Source organism: Euprymna scolopes, chromosome 4, assembly GCF_053919585.1.
Source record: "Euprymna scolopes isolate OS-2025 chromosome 4, ASM5391958v1, whole genome shotgun sequence".
Taxonomy (NCBI): domain Eukaryota; kingdom Metazoa; phylum Mollusca; class Cephalopoda; order Sepiida; family Sepiolidae; genus Euprymna; species Euprymna scolopes.
Genome location: NC_136485.1, coordinates 35,962,188 through 35,985,897, shown reverse-complemented (window position 1 = coordinate 35,985,897; position 23,710 = coordinate 35,962,188). Strand labels below are relative to the sequence as shown.

Below are 23,710 nucleotides of genomic sequence, written 5' to 3'. Positions count from 1 at the left end.
ATCTGTAGATAAAAAATTTGTTGTATACATAGGTTGACAATTGTCCTCTCTCTCACACACACACACACATTCTCACTTTTATACATATAATAGATAGATTATGCTAGATATATTTCTATATGTCTGAACACCCTATATACAAATGTTCAAATCTGTGGATAAAAAATTTGTTGAATGTATAGGTTGAGAATTTTTATCTCTCTCTTTTTCTCTCTCTCTCTCTCGCTATCTCACACACACGCATTCTCACTTTTATAGATAAAATAGATAGATTATGCTAGATATATTTCCATATGTCTGAATACCCTATATACAAAGTTTCAAATCTGTAGATAAAAAATTTGTTGAATATATAGGTTTAGAATTGTTCTCTCTCTCTCTCTCACACACACATTCTAACTTTTGTAGTTATAATAGATAGATTATGCTAGATATATTTCCATATGTCTGAATACCCTATATACAAATTTTCTAAACTGTAGGTAAAAAATTTGTTGAGTATGTAGGTTAAGAATTGTTCTCTCTCTCTCTCTCACACACACACACACACACGAGTTCTCACTTTTATAGATATAATAGATAGATTATGCTAGATATATTTCTATATGTCTGCCTACCCTATATACAAATTTCCAAATCTGTGCCCAAAAATGTGTGGAATATATAGGTTGAGAATTGTTCTCTCTCTCTCTCTCTCACACACATATTCTCACTTTTATAGGTTATATAGGTTGAGAATTTTTTGCTCTTTCCATCACTCACATTCACACTTTTATAGATATAATACATAGATTATGCCAGATATATTTACATATATCTGAATACCCAATATACACATTTTCAAATCTGTAGATAAAAAATTAGTTGAATATATAGGTTGAGAATTGTTCTCTCTCTCTCTCTTTCTCTCTCTCTCACACACACATTCTCACTTTTATAGATATAATAGATAGATTATGCTAGATATATTTCCATACGTCTGAATACCCTATATCCAAATTTTCTAATATGTAGATAAAAAATTTGTTGAATATATAGGGTGAGAATTTTCCTTCCTCTCTTTCTCTCTCTCTCTTTCTCACACACACACAAGCTGAAAATTGTTCTCTCTCTCTCTCTGACTCTCTCTCTCTCTCACACACACACACACATGGTCATTTTATAGATATAATAGATAGGTTATGCTAGATATATTTCTATATGTCTGAATACCCTATATACAAATTTTTAAATCTGTAGATAAAAAATTTGTTGAGTATATAGGTTGAGAATTGTTCTTTCTCTCTCTCTCACACACACATTCTCACTTTTATAGATATAATAGATTATGCTAGATATATTTCCAAATGTCTGAATACCCTATATACAAATTTTCAAATCTGTAAAGATAGAATTTGTTGAATATATAGGTTGAGAATTGTTCTCTCTCTCTCTCTTTCACACACATTCTCACTTTTATAGATATAATAGATAGATTATGCTAGATATATTTCCTTATGTCTGAATACCCTATATACAAATTATCAAATCTGTAGATACAAAATTTGTTGAGTATATAGGTTGAGAATTGTTCTCTCTCTCTCTCTCTCTCTCTCTCTCTCACTCACACACACACACACACATTCTACCTTTTATAGATATAATAGATTATGCTAGATATATTTCCATATGTCTGAATACCCTGTATACAAATTTTCAGATCTGTACATAAAAATTAGTTGAATATATAGGTTGAGAATTGTTCTCTCTCTCTCTTTTCTCTCTCTCTCTTTCACACACATTCTCACTTTTCTAGATATAATAGATAGATTATGCTAGATATATTTCCATATGTCTGAATACCCTATATACAAATTTTCTAATCGGTAGATAAAAAATTTGTTGAATATATAGGGTGAGAATTGTACTTACTCTCTCTCTCTCTCTCTCTCTCTCTCACGCACACATTCTCACTTTTATGGATATAATAGATAGATTATGCTGGATATATTTCCATATGTCTGAATACCCTATATACAAATGGTCAAATCTGTAGATAACAAATTTATTGAATAGATAGGTTGAGAATTGTTCTCTCTCTCTCTCTCGCAACCTTACACACACAACCACACGCAAACATTCTGACTTTTATAGATATAATAGATCGATTATGCTAGATATATTTCCATATGTCTGAATACCCAATATACAAATTTTCAAATTTGTAGGTATAAAATTTGTTGAATATATAGGTTGAGAATTGTTCTCTCTCTCTCACACACTCACTTTTATAGATATAATGTATAGATTATGCTAGATATATTTCTATATGTCTGAATACCCTATATACAAAGTTTAAAATCCGTAGATAAAAATACGTTGAGTATATAGGTTGAGAATTGTTCTCTCTCTCTCTTACGCACACACACACACACACACACACACACACACATTTTCACTTTTATAGATATAATAGATAGATTATGCTAGATATATTTCCATATGTCTGAATACCCTATATACAAATTTTCAAATCTGTAGATAAAAAATGTATTGAATATATAGGTTGAGAATTGTTGTCTCTCTCTCTCTCTCTCTCTCTCTCTCTCTCTCTGGCTACCTCACACACACACACATTTTCACTTTTATAGATATAATAGATAGATTATGCTAGATATATTTCCATGTCTGAATACCCTATATACAAACTTTCAAATCTGTAGATAAAAAATTTGTTGAGTATATAGGTTGAGAATTGTTCTCTCTCTCTCACACGAAACTGTGCGCTCGGCTTCTTCCCCCCCTTCCCACCCCAAATGCTTGGGAAACTGTGCACTGTTTTTGTTGGTTTTCAAGCTGCCTCTTCCCCCCCCACACACACACACAGTTTAACAGTAGTAGGAGGTCAAGAGAAAGAGGGTGAGAGAGAGAGAAGAGTAAGTTGGTGAGAGAGAGAGAAAAGAGAAAGAGGGTGTTGGTTTTATATTTTTATTATCGTCTAATATTTTGAAAGCTGAATTTCTAATAAAATGTGCATCTATAGGAGATAATGCCTGGGAATGTGTTCCCCCCCCCCACAGTTTAACAGTGGTGTGACGTCAAGAGAAAGAGGGTGAGAGAGAGGGAAGAGTAAGTGGGTGAGAGAGAGAAAGAGAGAGAAAAAAAAGAAAGACGGTGTTGGTTTTGTGAAAACAGTTGTTATTTACAATTGTTCGCATTCTTGGCCTTTTGGTCAAGATCAAAGTGTAGTATCTGTTCTTCAGATGCTGCACTTCTATTTCTTGTTCTCTTTCGGTGGAGGAGAAATCCTCCACGACTGAGACAATTTTTATTTTTGTACCTTTTCTCCACGTTAAAAAACGACCCTGGTGTCTAACTCTGTCCCGTGGGGAGGCATAGTAAATAGGTACAATTGTTCGCCATTAGTGGATGTTGACGTCACGTCACGTGACATGACTAAGCGTTTTTTTTTTTTAGTATGAATAACATTTTTTGTTTTAATTATAAAGTCTACACTTAATTTTATAGAAAATGATGTATATATAATAGAAAAAAAAAATTACTGGTTTTGTTGGATTCAAGTGGATCCCCCCCCTCCAGTTTAAGAGATAGCAGGTCACGTGGTAATATACAAAATGGCTAGCGTAAATATAAAGATCGGTTTTTTTATCGACGAATATTTTGAAAGCTGAATTTTTTTTTATTCCTGTACATTTTTTCCTGATATTTTTCGTTAAAACTCTTGTATAAATACTATTTTTAACCAGTTAAATACGTTGGAGACATTGTCATGGAGTTTAATAATCTCTAGAACAAAGCAGAAGAGAAATTACAAAAGTATCGGTAAAACAAAGTGTTTGTTTACATTTGTTCGCCATTACTGGATGTTGACGTCACGTCACGTGACATGACTAAGCGTTTTTGGATTATGTAATATTAACATTAAAATGACAGGTTTTTTTGGGGGCCCCCCTAGGAGAGAAATGATCAGTTCACCCCCTTTTAATGGTCCGTTTGGTGTGGAATTTCGATATTTGTCATGCGGGTGATCAAGGTTCAATATGATACATAATTTGTCAACTTTGGTTGTGTCTGTCAAAAGTTTGAGCTGACGTCACGTCACGTGACACGTACTGAATAACGTTAAAATGACAGGTTTTTTTGGGGGCCCCCCTAGGAGAAAAACGATCAGTTGACCCCTTTCTACTGGTCCGTTTGACGTGAAATTTCGATATTTGTCATCCGGGTGATCAAGGTGCAATATGATACCAAATTTGTCAACTCTGGTTCCGTCTTTCAAAAGTTTTAGCGTTACAAACAAACATACATACATACATACATACATACACACCGATTTTTGCCTTTTATATATATAGACTAGCAGGGCTACCCGGCGTTGCTCGGGACCGTATAAACAATGAAAAAACAAAAGCAGATATTGAATATATGTTTTATTCTTAGGGGAGAGGAATCTTTCATCTCTATGTATTATTTGTTTTATCTACCCTAGGACTGGTATTGTTCATGTTTTATCCCTAGCGTAGGTAATTTACAGCATGTATATGAAATTGTTTTACCTTAGGGAGAAGAGAACAGGTAATATACAACATAATGTGTCTATATTACATCCCTGGCAACGCCTAGAAACCAGCTAGAACATGTATTTCAGTCAATCTTTATTACATCCTGGGCTATGCCGGGAAACCAGCTAATCTCTATTTAGTGACTTGACCACCAAAATACCTCCCTAAGTGTGTCCTTTCTTTTGAACTTATTAGATATAGGTATCTAGAAATGTGTGTGAAATTTTGTTGAATGCATTGTTCACTATAATTTTCTTATTGTTCTACACAATATCAACTGTAGCGAAATAACACAGTAAACTTAGTGTAATGTTAGAATAAAGAGCAAAGGAAAAAATTAGAATCATATTCTGTAATTGCAAATCTAAATTTGCTAGCGTGTACCAGTATTTGCCAGGTTATGGAAATTTGGAATTTATAACATATGTAGTGGCCTTTTCCTAGATACCTATTTTTATAATTGTTTCAGTACATTGCTACAAAATGTGACATTTGTTGGCGTTTGTAAAAAAAGCATGAATTTGCTTATATTCCAAAAAAGAAAATATCAGTGCACAGTATTGAAAGTGTTTGAGATTTAAAAGTCTGTAACATTTCTACTAACTTCATAAGATGTCATGTGAGAAACTGAATTGAATATCAAGACATTATCTGAAGCGTTTTTATTTTGGTGTAACATATGTGTTTACAGTGAACCTTAACTTTTAATAAACAGATTGGTATGCAATGACATAGGCTAAGAATCTTTAACAAAATATATATAAATTGGAAAAATGTGTGAACAAATGAAAAAAAAATGATCCGCTCCACTTGATGACATCAAGCACAGTAATATTTTAGTGAAGAAAATATGAAATTGATGTTCAGTGATTAGTTTGGATGAATGAGAAAATGTAATTGTTTGATGCATAAAAAATAAGTCATTTGCTGTATTTGATATTAAGCAGCAAAAAAATAGTGATTTGAATATTAAGGAAAACATCAAATCAGATTATGTAAAAAAAAAAAGATGAAATTAGAAAATATATATTTTCTGTTTATGAGTTTTGCCAATCAAAATTTTGTGGCAGAAATTGGGTGATTACAATGCAATTTTATTTTGGTAAAATTCTTAAATTATTTCAATGTTTATTATAATTTCTTATTAGTGACTTGTTATCATCAAAATCCGCCCCAAAGAGTGTCCTTTCTTTTATTAGGTATCAGAATAGGTATCCAGATTTCTACTTCTATACAAATATGATATTGTAGTACAGTAAATGTCAAATTGTTTTTCAAGTATTAGTTTGTAACGTTTGTACTGACTTCATCAGATGTCATGTAAGAAACTGAATTCTATGTAAGAAGACTTTATCTAAAGTGTTTTTATTTTGGTATATCATGTGTGATTACACTGTAGTAATTGCGCTGAAATCATGTTAATTACAAATGACAAAAGTTAAATCAATTTCTTATTCAGCTACACAATATAAACTAAAGGAAATCAAATTTGCAAAATAAAAGAAATATGTAGTTATGGGTTAGTTTGGAGTTAGAATAAAAAGCCAACAAAACAGTTAGTTTATATTGTGTAGATTGTTCATTTCTGATAGTATTGAGAGTCGTCAATGAAAATCTTAATTTCTGACAAAATACTGAATGTTTCTCGGATACCCATTCGTAAAAAGTACCTTTTTTGAAAAAAAAAAAAAAAAACACTCCCCGGATCACCTTCACCACCTTAAAAAAAAAAAAATTTATTCTTCAAAAAATGTGCACATTGTTAGTGTAAAAAACAGATTCGCACCACTTGATGAAATCAAGCATAGTAATATTTTAGTAAAGAAAATATGAAATTGATTTTCAGTAATTAGTTTGAATGAATATCAGAAAATGTAATTGTTTGATGCCTAAGAAAGAACTCATCTGCTGAATTTGATATTAAGCAGCAAAATATTTCAAAACATAAAATGTGAAACATAACATGAATACTCTCCGTTGTCACTTGAAAACATTGATCTTGGTAGGAAGTTTATTAGATAATGAAATTGTGGTCTTGGTATGGTGTGCTTAATATTATTGTATGCAAAATGTAAAAACAGAAAAGAGGGTACAATCAATATTGAAAAAGTAACATCTGTCACAGAAAATAGTAATTTATAAATGTCAAAAGAAATATTATTCTGTACTTAAAATGCTAAACTTACTGTTAACAATAATTTAAAATGGTGATCAGGATGAGTCCAACAACTTAGTCCTTGAGCTTTCTTATTGGTCATAGTAAAAAGAAATTGTAGTCTTTCAAGTTTGTTGGTCGCATTGGGATTCTTGGAATGTATCAACAGATTTCTGCATATGAATTTTTGTTAATTCCACACAATACAAAATATATATACAAAACAAAGTAAAGCAAAGTATAGGGTTAGTTGTGTCCTCTAATTATCAACCAAGTATATGTATTGATAAAAAGATAAAAGCAATGGAAATATTTATTACAATGTATCAATATTAAATTTTTATCATGAACAACAAATCGAAATTATGATAGATATTTTGTGCTTATACGAAACTGGAATCAAGGATTGTCACCTGTGATTTTATATATGTCAATAGTGCATGCCACTACAAATGATATTAGCCAAATTAAGTTTTGTTTATTTCACCCAATATAAAATATATACACAAAATGCAGTAAACAAAGTTTAGGTTTAGTTAATGATAAGTTTAGGTTCGAGAAATAAGCAAAGAAAAGAAAAAAAGATACATTTGTTTATAGTGTGTAAATTGTAAGTTTGTAAATATTTAAAACTATCCACACTGGTATGTGGAAATTCTAGATACCTATTGTTATAAAGTTCCAATTCATGTTTGATATATCACTCTACATGTTCCCTGTTGCACCCCAAAGATGTAAATGATTATCGAGAAAGTGAAATGAAACAGTATTTGAAATAAAATAAAATAGAAACAAATTCTGATGTTTACTATATAAAACACTGTGTTCAATGGAATTGAGCCTTATACAATATTGGTGGAATAAAAAATTTCATTTTTTTAATTCAATTTAAGAAATGAGCAAAAATTTGATATTTAAAATATTTGGCATGAAGAAAAAGAAATATAAGATAAAAGGTGATAAAGCAGTAAGAATCATGTGCTGAATTCAATTAAAAACAAATATGATTGTCAAAGAAATATCATGAAAATTTTGTAAGTGAAAAAAATTTTTTTTTGATATATTTGGTTTCGAAGTATTAAGAAACATGTACAACTTCATTTTAAAGACAAAACGAAAACTGTACTAATAATAATGACAATGGTGAAAGGAAATTGGAAAAAAATATATCAGAGGTAAAATGTTGGTCACATATACGTTTGTGTGGTATGCATGAAACACGTGTAGAAAATTATATTTTCTGATGCTGAAAGTAAGAAGAGAAACATTGTTAAAAAATGATCTAAAAGGCAATAGTAAAATCCTCATTTTTAGTGAGGGATATGTTGTTTGTTTCAATTGAGAAAGGAAACTTTAATTTATACAATTCGATGTTATAGATCACAAGTTTTATTACAATAAACATTGTGTTCTTTAATTATCAACCAAGTATATTTATTGATAAAAAGAGAAAAGTAATGGACATGTTTATTGTAATTCATCAATATTAAATTGTTATCATGAGAAACCAATGGAAAGCGTGAATGTCATTTGGTGTTTTTGAAAAGCAGCTACCAATGATTGTAACCAGTGATTTTTGTGTATGCCAACAGTGCAAATGTGGTGGTGAAATGAATTTTTGTTTATTCTTCACAATATAAAATATATACACAAAACTAAAACATAATTTACGGTTAGTTAATGATAAGTTTAGGTTAGAGAATTAAGCAAAATTATAGATACCTATTGTTATAAAGCACCAATTCATGTTTGGTATATCAATATACATGTTCCTTGTAGCACCCCAGAGAGGTAAATGAGTGTCAAAAAAATGAAATTCAACATAGTATTTGAAATAAAATGAAAAGGTGCTTGAAAAGTGAAATATGCTGATGTTTACTATCTAAAACATTGCGTTCAATGCAATTGAAACTTATACTATATTGGTGGACTAAGAATTAAAGAAATAAAATTTAAGAAATTAGCAAAAAAATTGATATATAAAATATTTGGCATGAAGAAAAACAAATATAAGACAAAAGGGGAAAAAGCAGTAACAATCATGTGCTGAAGTTCATTGAAAACAAATCGTTTGTCAAAGAAATATAATGAAAAATCTCAGAGTGAAAAAAAAATGGGATTTTTAAAAAATCTGGTTTCCAAGTAATAGGAAACATGTACAGCAAATCGAAATAGTGATAGTTATTTGGTGCTTATACGAAACAGGTATCAAAGATTGTCACCAGTGATTTTATTTATGTTAACAGTGCATGTCACTAAAAATAATGATGGTAGCGAAATTAAGTTTTGTTTATTCTACCCAATATAAAATATATACGCAAAACAAAGTAAACAAAGTTACGGGTTAGTTAATGATAAGTTTAGGTTCGAGAAAGAAGCAAAGGAAAAGAAAAAAAAAAAGGTACATGTGTTTATATTGTGTAAAATGTTAGTCTGTAAATATTTAAAACTATCAACACTGGTATGTGTAAATCCTAGATACCTATTGTCATAAAGTACCACTTCTTGTTTGATATATCACTCTACATGTTCCCTACAGCATCCCAGAGAGAAGTTCCCCGGCTTCCACATTCATTGCTCAGCCCGCCCTCCAGGCAATCAGAGTCTGATTGTCTGTTGTATATAAAAAGGCGATTTTAGCTTGTCAGGCAGTATGCTCTGCGTTGACTATTTTTCTTCCACCTGTTGACCTTCCCTCCCTGCTACGCAGATTAGGAAAGGGCTGAAGGGGTGATTTGCTTTTATTTTTTACCCCTCGGTATAGGGAGGTGACTGATCATCCAACCAACTAAGGGGATGGGGCAGGAAGTCTACCCTCTCCTGCCTTAGGGAGGGAGTATTTTTTTTTTTTTTTAAGTTTGCCCGGAGGGGAGATGGGCAACCTCCCTGCACTTGGGGACGGGGGGTCATGACCTTATTCGCACGGAGGAAATAGGGGTCTGAAGTAAACTTGAGTGTAGTGTAAACCTGTTTATTAGACCAGCTTGCTATAGCTCTCTTTATCTTTTTAAGTTTTGCCATCTTATGATGTGTATAAAAAGGCTCCTTTAGTTTCCCAGGGTGTATACCCTCCGTTGACCATTTATGTTTAAGAGTTTTCCTTGCCCCTTCTCTGCTCCAGAATGGGAAGGGAGCTCTTTCCCACTGTATGGGGGGGCGGCTTTCTTTTATGGTTATGTGGGGAGCCTTACCTTTACCCCCCTTAAGGTGGTAGGTCTTTTTTGTAAAATTGTTAGTCAAATGTTGATCAAATATTATAAGTTTGTGTGACATGCATGAAACATGTGTAGAATATGATCTGCTCTCATGCTGAAAGCAAGTAGAGAAACATTGTGAAAAAATGATGTAAACCTAAGCTAAGCAAACGACCAGTCAATGGAAATGTTTATTATAATGTATCAACAATAACACATTATCATAGTAATTGGGTACTTATACGAAACAGGTATCAGGGATTTTCACCAGTGATTTTATTTATGTTAACAGTGCATGTCACTACAAATAATGATGGTAGCAAAATTAAGTTTTGTTTATTCTACCTAATATAAAATATATACACAAAGCAAAGTACAAATCTGCTGAATTTGATATTAAGCAGCAAAATATTTCAAAACATAAAAATGTGAAACATAACATGAATACTCTCCATTGTCACTTGAAAACATTGATCTTGGTAGGAAGTTTATTAGATGCTGAAATAGTGGGCTTGGTATGGTGTGCTTAATATTATTTTATGCAAAATGTAAAAACACGAAAGAGCGTACAATCAATATTGAAAAAGTAACATCTGTCACAGAAAATAGTAATTTGTAAATATCAAAACATAATATTGTTCTGTACTTAAAATGTTAAACTTACTGTTAACAATACTTTAAAATGGTGATCAGGATGAGTCCAACAACTTAGTTCTTGAGCTTTCTTATTGGTCATAGTAAAAAGAAATTGTAATCTTTCAAGTTTGTTGGTCGCATTGGGATTCTTGGAATGAATCAACAGATTTCTGCATATGAATTTTTGTTAATTCCACACAATACAAAATATATATACAAAACAAAGTAAAGCAAATTATAGGGTTAGTTAAGTCCTCTGATTAGCAACCAACTATATGTATTGCTAAAAAGAGAAAAGCACTGGAAATGTTTCTTATAATGTATCAATATTGAATTGTTCTCATGAAACACAAATCGAAATAGTGATAGTTATTTGGCGCTTATAAGAAACAGGTATCAGGGATTTTGGTGTATCAGATGTTTTTACAGTGAACTTAACTTTCAAGAAACAAATTGGTATGCAATGATATAGGCTAAGAATCTTAGGCAAAATATATTCAAATGAAAAAAAAAATGTTGAACACTTATAACATTGTATGGACTCTCAAAAACATTTGTAAAAAATGTGTAAACAAATGAAAAAAAAAAAAAAAAAAAAAAAAAAAAAAAAAGAAAGAAAATGATCCGCTCCACTTGATGACATCAAGCACAGTGATAATTTAATGAAGAAAATATGAAAATAATGATTTTCAGTTTGGATGAATATGAGAAAATGTAATTGTTTAATGCATAAAAAAGAACTCATCTGCTGCATTTGATATTAAGCAGCAAAATACAGTGATTTGAATCTTTAGGAAAACATCAAATCAGATTATGTAAAAAGTAAAAAAGATGAAATTAGAAAATATATATTTTATGTTTATGAGTTTTGCCAATCAAAATTTTGTGGAAGAAATTGGGTGATTACCATGTAATTTTATTTTGGTAAAATTCTTAAATTATTTGAATGTTTATTATAATGTCTAATTAGTGACTTGTTATCATCAAAATCCGCCCCAAAGAGTGTCCTTTCTTTTATTAGGTATCAGAATAGGTATCCAGATTTCTACTTCTTTACAAATGTGTTATTGTAGTACAGTAAATGTCAAATTGTTTTTCAAGTATTAGTTTGTAATGTTTCTACTGACTTCATCAGATGTCATGTAAGGAACTGAATTCTATTTAAGACTTTATCTGAAGTGTTTTTATTTTGGTAGATCATGTGTGATTACACTGTAGTAATTGCGCTGAAAGCATGTTAACTACAAATGACAAAAGTTCAATCAATTTCTGATTCAGCTACACAATATAAACTAAAGGAAATCAAATTTGCAAAATAAAAGAAAAATGTAGTTATGGGTTAGTTTGGAGTTATAATAAAAAGCCAACAAAACCGTTAGTTTGTATTGTGTAGATTGTTCATTTCTGATAGTATTGATAGTGGTCAAAGAAAATCTTAATTTATGACAAAATACTGAACGTTTCTTGGATACCCATTCGTAAAAAGTACCTTTTTTGGAAAAAAAAAAAAAAAAAAAAAAAAACACTCCCCGGATCACCTTCACCACCTTAAAAATAAAAACAAAAAATAACTTTATTCTTCAAAAAATGTGCACATTGTTAGTGTAAAAACAGATCTGCACCACTTGATGAAATCAAGCACAGTATTATTTTAGTAAAGAAAATATGTAATTGATTTTCAGTAATTAGTTTGAATGAATATCAGAAAATGTAATTGTTTGATGCATAAGAAAGAACTCATCTGCTGAATTTGATATTAAGCAGCAAAATATATCAAAACATAAAAATGTGAAACATAACATGAATACTCTCCATTGTCACTTGAAAACATTGATCTTGGTAGGCAGTTTATTAGATGCTGAAACAGTGGGCTTGGTATGGTGTGCTTAATATTATTTGTATTTATAAAAAGAGAAAAGCAACGGAAATGTTTCTTATAATGTATCAATATTGAATTGTTATCATGAAAAACAATTCGAAATTGTGATAGTTATTTGGTGCTTATAAGAAACAGCTATCAATGATTGTAACCAGTGATTTTTGTGTATGCTAACATTGTAAATGTGGTAGTGAAATTGATTTTTGTGTATTCTTCAATATAAAATATATATATATAAAACTAAAACAAAGTTTATGGTTAGTTAATGATATGTTTAGGTTAGAGAAATAAGCAAAGGAAAAGAAAAAAAAGATACATTTCTTTATATTATGAGATTTTAAGTGTATACATGTTTAAAACTATCCACATTGCTATCTGAAAATGCTAGATACCTATTGTTATAAAGTACCAATTCATGTTTGATATATCACTCTACATGTTCCTTGTAGCACCCCAGAGAGGTAAATGAGTGTCAACAAAATGAAATAAAACATAGTATTTGAAATAAAATAAAAAAATACTTGAAAAGTGAAATATGCTGATGTTTACTATATAAAACATTGTGTTCAATGGAATTGAAACTAATACTATATTGGCGGACTATGAATTAAAGAAATAAAATGTAAGAAATGAGACAAAATTTGATATATAAAATCTTTGGCATGAAGAAAAAAAATATAAGACAAAACGGGAAAAAGCAATAACAATCATGTTTTGAAGTCAATTGAAAAAAATAGTTTGTCAAAGAAATAAAAAGAAAATTCTCAGAGTGAAAAAAGAAAAAAAAATGAAATTTTTACAAATCTGATTTTAGTCCTCTAATTATCAACCAAGCATATTTATTGATAAAAAGAGAAAATTAATGGACATGTTTATTATAAATTATAAATATTAAATTGTTATCATGAAAAACCAATGGAAAGCGTGAATGTTATTTGGTGTTTTTGGAAAAATATCAGAGGTAAAATGTTGGTCACATATACGTTTGTGTGTTATGCATGAAACACATGTAGAAAATTATATTTTCTCATGCTGAAAGTAAGAGAAACATAGCTAAAAAATTATGTAAACGCAATAGTAAAATCCTCATTTTTAGGAACATAGTGTGGGGTATGTTGTTTGTTTCAATTGAGAAAGGAAAGTTTAATTTTTAGAATTGGATGTTATAGATCACAAGTTTTATTACAATAAACATTGTGTCCTCTAATTATCAACCAAGTATATTTATTGATAAAAAGAGAAAAGTAATGGAAATGTTTATTAAAATTTATCAATATTAAATTGTTATGAAAAACCAATGGAAAGCGTGTTGGTTAATTGGTGTTCATTAGAAAAAACATCATGGGTTGTCACCAGTGATTTTATTTATGCTAACATTTCGCTGCAAATGTGGTAGCGAAAATTTTTTTTTTTTTTTTTTTTTTAATTCTACACAAAATAAAATATATACACAAAACAAAGTAAAAGAAATGTCAGGGTTTGTTAATGATAAGCTTAGAACCAAGAAATAAGCATAGAAAAAGGAAAAGAAAGATACATTTGTTGATATTGTGTCGATTGGTGAATTTGTTGGTTCATTTTGTTTTATGACATATCAACACTATATCAGGTTATTTCATGCCAAATCCAGTGACATTTTTTTCCTTGAATATATTTGTTTATTTAATGTTGGTTTCTATTTAACTCATAATTGGGACCCTAACAGGTACTACCACTCTAGATCAGAGTGGACCTGGTAGCAATAGCAATTAAATGGTGGCTTCACACTTCACAAAGCCCCACGTTTGGATACAGTTTATGGTCATATCCAGGACCTGGTGAATTTGTAAATAATCGAAGCGATCAACACTGGCGAGTTAGAATTCTACATACCTATTGTTATAAAGTACCAATTTATGTTTTACATATCACTCCACAACGTTGCTGCAGAATCCAGACAGGTGAAAGAGTCTCAAGAAACTGAAAAGCTATTTAGTACTCTTAAATAAAATAACATGCATACAGAAATCCTTAGTACCAAGAAATAAGCAAAGAAAAGAAAGATACATATATATCCGTCTCTTAGTTGAAAGAGGGAAGGCTCCCTGGCCTCCCCTCCAGCTTCTGAGAGGAGAAGTTTCTCCGGCTCTCAAATTGGGGGGAGGGGCTTAGCCCGCCCTCAAGGCAAATAGAGTCTGTCTGACTGCCGTATATAAAAAGGCGATTTTAGCTTCTCAGGCAGTATGCCCTGCGTTGACTATTTTTCCTCCACCTATTGACCTTCCCTCCCTGAAGGAGGGAGCCGTGCTACGCAGATTAGGGAAGGGCTGAAGGGGTGATTTGCTTTTTTTTTTACCCCTCGCTATGGGGAGGTGGCAGTCATCCAACCAAAGAAGGAGATCAAGCAGTGAGCATTCTCTCTCCTGCATTAGGGAGGGGGTAGTTTTCTTGTTAAGTGTGCCCGGAGTGGAGTTGGGCAAACTCCCCGCACTTGGGGAGGGGTCAGGACCTTATTCGCACGGAGGAAATAGAGGCCTCAACTGAACTTGGATGGAGTGTAAACCTGTGTTCATGAGACCGGCTGGCTATAGCTATTGATCTCTTTATCTTTTTAAGTTTTGCCATCTGATGATGTGTATAAAAAGGCTCTTTTAGCTTCCCAGGGTGTATACCCTTCGTTGACCATTTATGTTTAAGAGTTTTCCTTACTCCTTCCCTGCCCTGGAATGGGAGGGGAGCTCTTTCCCCCTGTAGGGGGGGGGCGGCTTTCTTTTTTGGTTATGTGGGGGAGCCTTACCTCTACTCCACTTAAGGTGGTAGTTCTTTTTTGTAAGGTTGACATACTTTCGGATATTTCTTGAGTTTTTAACAGTAATTTTATCTTGTCCAATGTATTCATTGCGATGGCATGATGGATATTGTATCAGATGTTCAACGTTTAGTTTGTGGGTTCAATTCATGACTGTTCCTAATTTCGTTTCCTTTTAATTTCATTTTTGTCCAATCCAATCTGAAGGAGGCGGATGGTATACCCTCCGTTGTACAGTTATTTGTAAGACTCCCTCCAACATGTATGTAACACAAAGAGTTTTTTCCATGGCGCATTTCGCATTCTTTTCCCTCTGGGAAAAGTTTTGTAATCATGTTTGAATGATAAGTCAGAATTGTTAATGTTGGCTCAGTGTTTTAATCTTATAATCTGTGGAACAAAGAATCAATCAGGTGGGCTGAGCACTCTCCCCACAAAGATGGGATAGGGAAATTTCTTTTATTTGGTTGACTGGAGGGCGGGCTGAGCACTCCCATAAAGTTGGGAGCCGTGGAACTTCTCCTCCCAGAAAGGGGGCCCGGGAAGGCTTCCCTCTCCACATATTTTTTTTTGTGTGTAAGGTTGATCTCTTTCCGAAGGGAGTAAGCGGAACCGACAGAGAGGGGGGGGGAGATCAACCATACAAAAGGATATCTGTCTCTTAGTTGAAAGAGGGAAGGCTCCCTGGCCTCCCCTCCCGCTTCTGAGAGGAGAAGTTTCTCCGGCTCTCAACTTTGGGGGGGGGGGGGGGGTCGGAGGGCTTAGCCCGCCCTCAAGGCAAATAGAGTCTGACTGTCTGCCGTATATAAATAGGCGATTTTAGCTTGTCGGGCGGTATACCCTGCGTTGACTATTTTTCCTTCTCTCTCCTGCCTTAGGGAGGGGGTAGTTTTCTTTTTAAGTGTGCCCGGAGGGGAGTTGGGCAACCTCCCTGCACTGGGGGGGGGGGGGGGTCAGGACCTTATTCGCACGGAGGAAATGCAGGCCTGAAGTGAATTTCGGTGTAGTGTACACCTGTGTTTATGAGACCGGCTGGCTATAGCTATTGATCTCTTTATCTTTTTAAGTTTCGCTGTGTGTTGACGCGTATAAAATGACTCTTCTAGCTTCCCAGGGTGTATACCCTTTCGGTGACCATTTATGTTTAAGAGTTTTCCCTGCTCCTTCCCTGCCCCAGAATGAGAGGGGAGCCTTCTTCCCATGGAGGATGGGGCTTTCTTTTTTGGTTATGTGGGGGAGCCTTACCTCTACCCCACTTAAGGGTGTAGTTCTTTTTTGTACGGTTGACATACTTTCAGATATTTCTTGAGTTTTTAACAGTAATTTTATCTTGTCCAATGTATTGCCATGACATGATGGATACTATACCAGAGTTTTAACCTTTAGTTTGTGGGTTCGATTCATGACTGTTCCTAATTTCGTTTCCTTTTAATTTCATTTTTGTCCAATCCAATCTGAAGGAGGTGAGTGGTATACCCTGCGTTGTAAAGTTAATTTTAAGACTCCCTCGCACATGTATGTAACACACAGGGTTTTTCCGTGGCGCATTTCGCATTGTTTTCCTTCTGGGAAACGTTTTGTAATCCTGTTGTTTATATATTTTTCCTTCTGGGAAAAGTTTATTCTTATAATCTGTGGAACAAAGAATCAATCAGACTGTCTGTGTGTGTCGGTGTATATAAGAAGGTGATTTTAGATCCCCAGGGGCTATACCATGTGTTGACCATGTATTTTTAAATATTTTTTCTTTCTACTTCCCTTCCCTTCTGGTGGAAGGAAACTTTTGTTTTATGGTGGCTCAGAAGGTGGGCTGAGCACTCTCCCCACAAAGGTGGGATGGGTAAATTTTTTATTTATTTGGTTGACTGGAGTGCAGGCTGTGCACTCCCCAAAAGGTGGGAGCCGGGGAACTTCTCCCAGAAGGGGGCTCTGGAAGGCTTCCCTCTACCCATATTTTTTTTTTTTGTTTTTGTGTAAGGTTGATCTCTTTCCGGAGGGAGTAAGCGGAACCAACAGGGGGAGGGGGGAGACCAACCATACAAAAGGATATCCCTCTTTTAGGGGAAAAAGAAGGTTCCCTGGCCTCCCCTCCCGCTTCTGAGAGGAGAAGTTTCCCCGGCTCCCACTTTGGGGGTGAGGGAGTGCTTAGCCCGCCCCCAAGGCAAATAGTCTTACTGTCTGCCGTATATAAAAAGACGATTTTAGCTTGTCAGGCGGTATACCCTGCGTTGACTATTTTTCCTCCACCTGTTGACCTTCCCTCCCTGAAGGAGGGAGCCGTGCTACGCAGATTAGGGAAGGGCTGAAGGGGTGATTTGCTTTGTTTTTTTATCCCTCGCTCTAGGGAGGTGACAGTCATCCGACCAACGAAGGAGATGGGGCAGGGAGCCTTCTCTCTCCTGCCTTAGGGAGGGGGTAGTTTTCTTTTTAAGTGTACCCAGAGGGGAGTTGAGCAACCTTCCTGCACTTGGGGGGGGGGAATCAGGACCTTATTCGCATGGAGGAAATGCAGACCTGAAGTGAATTTCGGTGTAGTGTACACCTGTGTTTATGAGACCAGCTGGCTATAGCTATTGATCTTTTTATCTTTTTAAGTTTCGCTGTGTGTTGATGCGTATAAAAAGAGTCTTCTAGCTCCCAAGGGTGTATACCCTTCGTTGACAATTTATGTTTAAGAGTTTTCCTTGCTCCTTCCCTGCCCCATAATGGTAGGGGAGCTCCTGTCCCCTGTAGGGCGGGGGGGGGGGGCTTTCTTTTTTGGTTATGTGGGGGAGCCTTACCTCTACTCCACTTTAGGTGGTAGTTCTTTTTTGTAAGTTTGACATACTTTCAGATATTTCTTGAGTTTTTAACATTAAATTTATCTTGTCCAATGTATTCATTGCCATGGCATGATGGATACTGTACCAGATTTTTAAACTTTAGTTTGTGGGTTCGATTCATTTTTGTCCAATCCAATCTGAAGGAGGATGGTGGTATACCTTGCTTTGTACAGTTAGCTTTAAGACTCCCTCGCACATGTATGTAACGCAAAGGGTTTTTCCATGGAACATTTCGCATTCTTTTCCTTCTGGGCAAAGTTTCGTAATCATCTTTATATATTTTTCCTTCAGGGAAAAGTTTCGTAATCATGTTGTTTATATATTTTTGCTTCAGGGAAAAGTTTCGTAATCATGTTTATATATTTATGCTTCATCTTAATGCTTCAGAATATACAATATTTTTGGTTATTTTATCTGGTGCCAGAATGAAGAGTCCATCAGGGTGTCCAACTCTTGATAGGCCAACATATAGCTGTCCATGAGAAAATACTGGTTTTGACAGGTTGAGCCCAACAACTTTTAGTGACTGTCCTTGTGATTTGTTTATTGTCATTGCAAAACTTAGCTTGACAGGAAATTGCAGCCTTTCAAACTCAAATGGCAATTCTTGTGGTCTCATTGGGATTCTGGGAATGAAGCAGTGTACTCCTGCATACTTACCTGACACAATTGTTGCTTCCAGTACATGAGGCATCATATTCTTTATGGTGAGCCTTGTGCCATTGCAGAGTTTTGGTGGATCAAGATTGCGAAGTAACATTATTGGTGCTCCAAGTTTTAGAAACAGACTATGTGGAGGCGTTCCTGGTGGTTCAAGACTATTAAGAAACTCAGTCGGATAATTTGTTACTTCGTCCTGTGAACAGATTGTATCAACTGAATTGTATAATATGATTTCTCCAGGTAATCTATTCAACAGCCTGCTATTTATTTCATTTACAGATTCATTCTTTGCTGCTAAAATTGCACGGCTACTTAGCCAATTGATATCCGTATGCAAATTATGAAGATCTGGAAAAACTCTCATTATAAATTCCTCTTCTGTTTGAATTGTTGGAAAAGGCAACTGAATCTGGTTATAGGAGTCCTTGTCCAGAAGTCCATTACCCACTTGCAAAAGTTTAGTGGCAAAGTCACCAACAGCATCATCAGCATGTAAATGTACTCGCATGTTTAGTGTTAAACTCATTGTTTTAATATGATGCCATAAATAGGAGTTTTTGAGACATGCATTCATTTGATCAGCTCTGGTTCCTCGAGGAACAATTGGAAGGGTTTGTCTGAAATCACCAGCAAAAACCAAAGTCACTCCACCCATTATTTGTGTGTTATCTTTTAGGTCCTGTAGTGTAGAATCTACTGCTTCCATAGCTTTTTTGTGACTCATTGTTGCTTCATCCCAGATTATTAATTTACAGTTTTGCAGTAGTTTAGCCTTTGCTGAATCTTTTTTAATATTACACAATGGTTTTTCCTGTCTAGTAAGGTCCAATGGGAGAGAAAACATAGAGTGAGCAGTTCTACCACCATCCAAAAGTGTTGCTGCAATTCCACTGGATGCCACTGCAAGGGCAATATTGTTTGTGAGACGAACTTTTGCAAGGAGCAGATTTAACAGGAAAGTTTTGCCAGTTCCACCTGGGGCATCAATAAAGAATGTCGTTCCGTGATCATGATGAATGCTTTCCAAGATGCTCTCGTAAATATTCTTCTGCTCGTCCACAAGCCGAGGTTCATTTTCCTGAATGAATTGGTCATAGGCATCATAGTCATAAGTCTCTTGCTGTATTCTGTGGTTTACATTCATAATATCAGCAGGCTCTGGCATGCCACAATTCGTTAACGTACGGTTAAGTGCTTGTACTCGACGGGATAGGTCAGCAAGAGATAGATTAAATATCTCAGGCGAAAATGCAATTGCCATATTCTCATTTCGCATTTGGGCTTGATGAAGAAAATCTTCGGACATATCAGTTTTAAATTCATTCCAAAGCAAATGTGGTTGTTCAATCTCACAGGCTGTAAGCATAATTGCAAATAATTGTCTAATTTGATTGGCGATTTGTGAGACTGATGCTTCTTGTAAAGTTTTCCGCCAGTGTTCATCGTCTTTCAAAAGTCCACGTACAGCACATGCTTCTTGGTATGTTGTACACAGTCCAACTTCAAAGCGTCGGAGATCCTCAAAAGATGTTGGTCCACGAATAGTATGGAGAAGCAATCGTAAATAAAAGCATTCTCTGTTATTAGGATGCACAATATAAACACGGCCAATAGCGTCAGATGCTTTGATGTCATGACCTGGCACAATTTGTCCTTGCTTACGACGAAGCCACTTTTTTTGCTTACTCCAGGTATAATATGTAGGAATTTCAGTATACATGAGAGATCTAGCGAAATCATCTTCTTGGCATAGTTTAAAAAATGCAGTTAAGGTTGTTTCTGGTGGTGTCTGCGCCAAATTATGTGCAGTCTCTTCATTGAAATAAACTCTCTGTCCATTCTCAACATGTACTGCTAAATGTACAACGGTTGGAAATCGTTGGTGGATTTCAAATCCAAAGATCCTCCATATTGCTTCATTACTGGAGATGTATCTTCCTGTCTGATAAAACTTTATTTCATCCCTTGCACCCTCATCACCAATACTGAATGTTGCCATGTCACTACCCTTGTTTATGTATTTTGTTATGTACTTAAGGGCTTTGATGGAGTTGCAAAATTCCACATTGATATGTGCCTTCAGAATTTTACATAATAAACTATTATAAGGCACTATCCATCGATTGTCCACGGTTGTTATTTGTCCTCTAACAACTAAGGTTGTTGATTCGCCTCCATTTTCTGGTGAACGTCTGCGATAAAGAGGATAGCCATTATTGTCAGTCTGTGTTTCTCCAATAAAAGGCTTTGGATATCTTCTGGAGCATTTACGATCTTCCATACAGGGTGACGCTGGATTTAAGACTCCACATGGTCCATGGATTAATTGAGTTTTTATTATTTCGAAAAGTTCTGGATCCGTAGTTTCATTTGGCAGTTCAGCCGAAATTATTTTGTCTATATCATCAGCATTAATATTATCTTTACACCAAATCAGGGTGTGAGAGTGCGGAAGGCCTCTCTTTTGCCACTCAATCGTAGTTATATAAGCACTAAGTTCACCAAAAATTCGTCCTTCTTTGAGAAGCCAGAGGAGTTTCTTTTGTTTTTCATGGAACACTCGAGCAATCAAATCATGGCGATCCTTGGCTTTTTGATGTGGAAAAAGTTCATTAGTAATTTCACTCCACTTTGGATTACATGTGAATGTGATGAAAAGATCAGCTCGTCCAAATTTTCTTACATAAGTCATTGCATCTTGAGTCCGTTGTTGCATATATCGTGGTCCTCCTGTATAACTGGAAGGCAAGATAACTGGTTGTCCAATATTTCTCGGGTCACCATCACAATTCATAGCATCTTGCAGATGGATATATTCTTCCACCCTTAATTTTTTTTGATTTTTTCGTATAAAATGTAATCTTTCAGTTTCTATTTTTGCATACATATCCACCATGAACTGACTGGTCACTTCTTTTAAAGATAATACATGATTGAATCCATCTCGCACCATAAAATGAAATGCATAAAAACACTTAGATGTTACAGATCGAGTTGTATTGAGACCTGTTTGTGGATTCCTCTGCCACAGCTGAAAATGATATCCATCTTGTCCATTCCAGAACATAAGTGGGTATTGGAGTGCATCATAAGCTCTATGAGTTTCTGGAATACGACGCAGTTGTCCACTTCTTAATTGCAAAACAATGTCCCTGTATTCATGTTGTTCACCCACCATTATGATTGCAACTTCATCGGCCGTAGGTGCATTGTATCTTCGTGCATGTTCTGATGGTGGACGTTTGTCTGCTTTGATGATGACTTTATGATTACGACTATGTTGCATCTGTTCAATTGCATATTTCAAAATTCCAACATATTTATGGTGTTGGTGAAGCATGTTCTGCAACTCCATGACAATCTCCAAGTCTAATCCACCTTGCACATTCGTGCATCTTTGCTGTGCTTCTGATTCGTTGCCACCCATAAAATAAACCTGCACAAATTCATGAGAATGTCCGGGTAATGGAAGCAGATCACCCATCAAGTGATAACACTGACCTTGTATTTTGTAAGTGGTAAAGAATGCAAAGTCAGTAACATTTCTAGAAGCTCCAAAAGATGTCATTTGAAAGGCAGAGTTGTATTTTAGAAGACTTTTTCTGAATTGTTTCGCTTTTGTTGTATCCTGTGTCAGTAAAGTTTTCAGAACTTCTGGAGGATCTTGTATTTTTGGCAAATTGATTTTACCTCCCAAGCAACACAAACCAGGTCTTTCAGCAATCCATTTTTTGGCACCACAATGTCCACAAATGTTGTCCATTTCCCCAATTATTACTTTCGGGTCAGTGTTATAATGTTTCTCTGCATCATAAAAAAATGCTTCCATCAGCCAATTAATATGTCTCTCGTGTCTTAGATTCGTTCTGCGTGTTGACTGATAGGTTCGATCAGCCATTCTCCTATTCTGTTGTATTTCTTGTGTCATTTGTGATCTTACTGTAGCCATGTGACTGCTATTAGCCATTAAACGAATTTCTCTTTCGTCTTCAGTTTCATTTTCTCTCATTGCAGCAATGCGGCTGTTATTAGCCATTAGACGAATTTCTCTTTCGTCTTCAGTTTCATTTTCTCTCATTGCAGCAATGCGGCTGCTATTAGCCATTAGACGAATTTCTCTTTCGTCTTCAGTTTCATTTTCTCTCATTGCAGCAATGCGGCTGCTATTAGCCATTAGACGAATTTCTCTTTCGTCTTCAGTTTCATTTTCTCTCATTGCAGCAATGCGGCTGCTATTAGCCATTAGTCGAATTTCTCTTTCGTCTTCAGTTTCATTTTCTCTCATTGCAGCAATGCGGCTGCTATTAGCCATTAGTCGAATTTCTCTTTCGTCTTCAGTTTCATTTTCTCTCATTGCAGCAATGCGGCTGCTATTAGCCATTAGTCGAATTTCTCTTTCGTCTTCAGTTTCATTTTCTCTCATTGCAGCAATGCGGCTGCTATTAGCCATTAAACGAATTTCTCTTTCGTCTTCAGTATTATTTTCTCTCATTGCAGCAATGCGGTTGCTATTAGCCATTAGTCGAATTTCTGTTTCGTCTTCAGTTTCATTTTCTCTTATTGTAGCCATGCGACTACTGCTAGCAGTCAAACGTGTTTGTCTGTCGGCCACACTTTCATGTTCTCTTTTGTTTGCCATCCTGATTCGATTAAACATCAAGCGTTCTTCTCGAGCTTCTGCACTTTCTTCCGACCGCCTTCGTTTCTGTTCACGCGCTGCTGCTGCTGCTCTTCCATATGATGATGCTGATGATCTCCTAGGCATTTTTTGTTTTTTTTTCAATATAAAAACGTTTCTTATAAGAAATGTACGTTTAATAATACAATAATAAAAGTGAAATGTAGCAACAAAATTGTTAACGTAAAAAGCAAAGTCAAATAAACAAATAAAACTTTTATAATAAAAATGCTTATATATTTGTAACTGTTTCTATTCAAGATGGCAAAGATTGTGCAAACTGCAACGAAAAAGGAAAAAATGTATACATGTTTAGTAGAATGCATTAGCAAA

General features: G+C 34.7%; 1 protein-coding gene and 1 pseudogene across 1 annotated transcript in view; one reads left to right on the top strand and one right to left on the bottom strand.

The window, feature by feature from the left end:
* LOC145267125 (aldehyde dehydrogenase, mitochondrial-like) overlaps window positions 1–23,710 on the bottom strand; it is a 134,529-nt gene that overhangs the window by 60,414 nt on the left and 50,405 nt on the right. The window lies entirely within an intron of this gene.
* Window positions 3,191–3,324, top strand: LOC145274528 (U2 spliceosomal RNA; annotated as a pseudogene).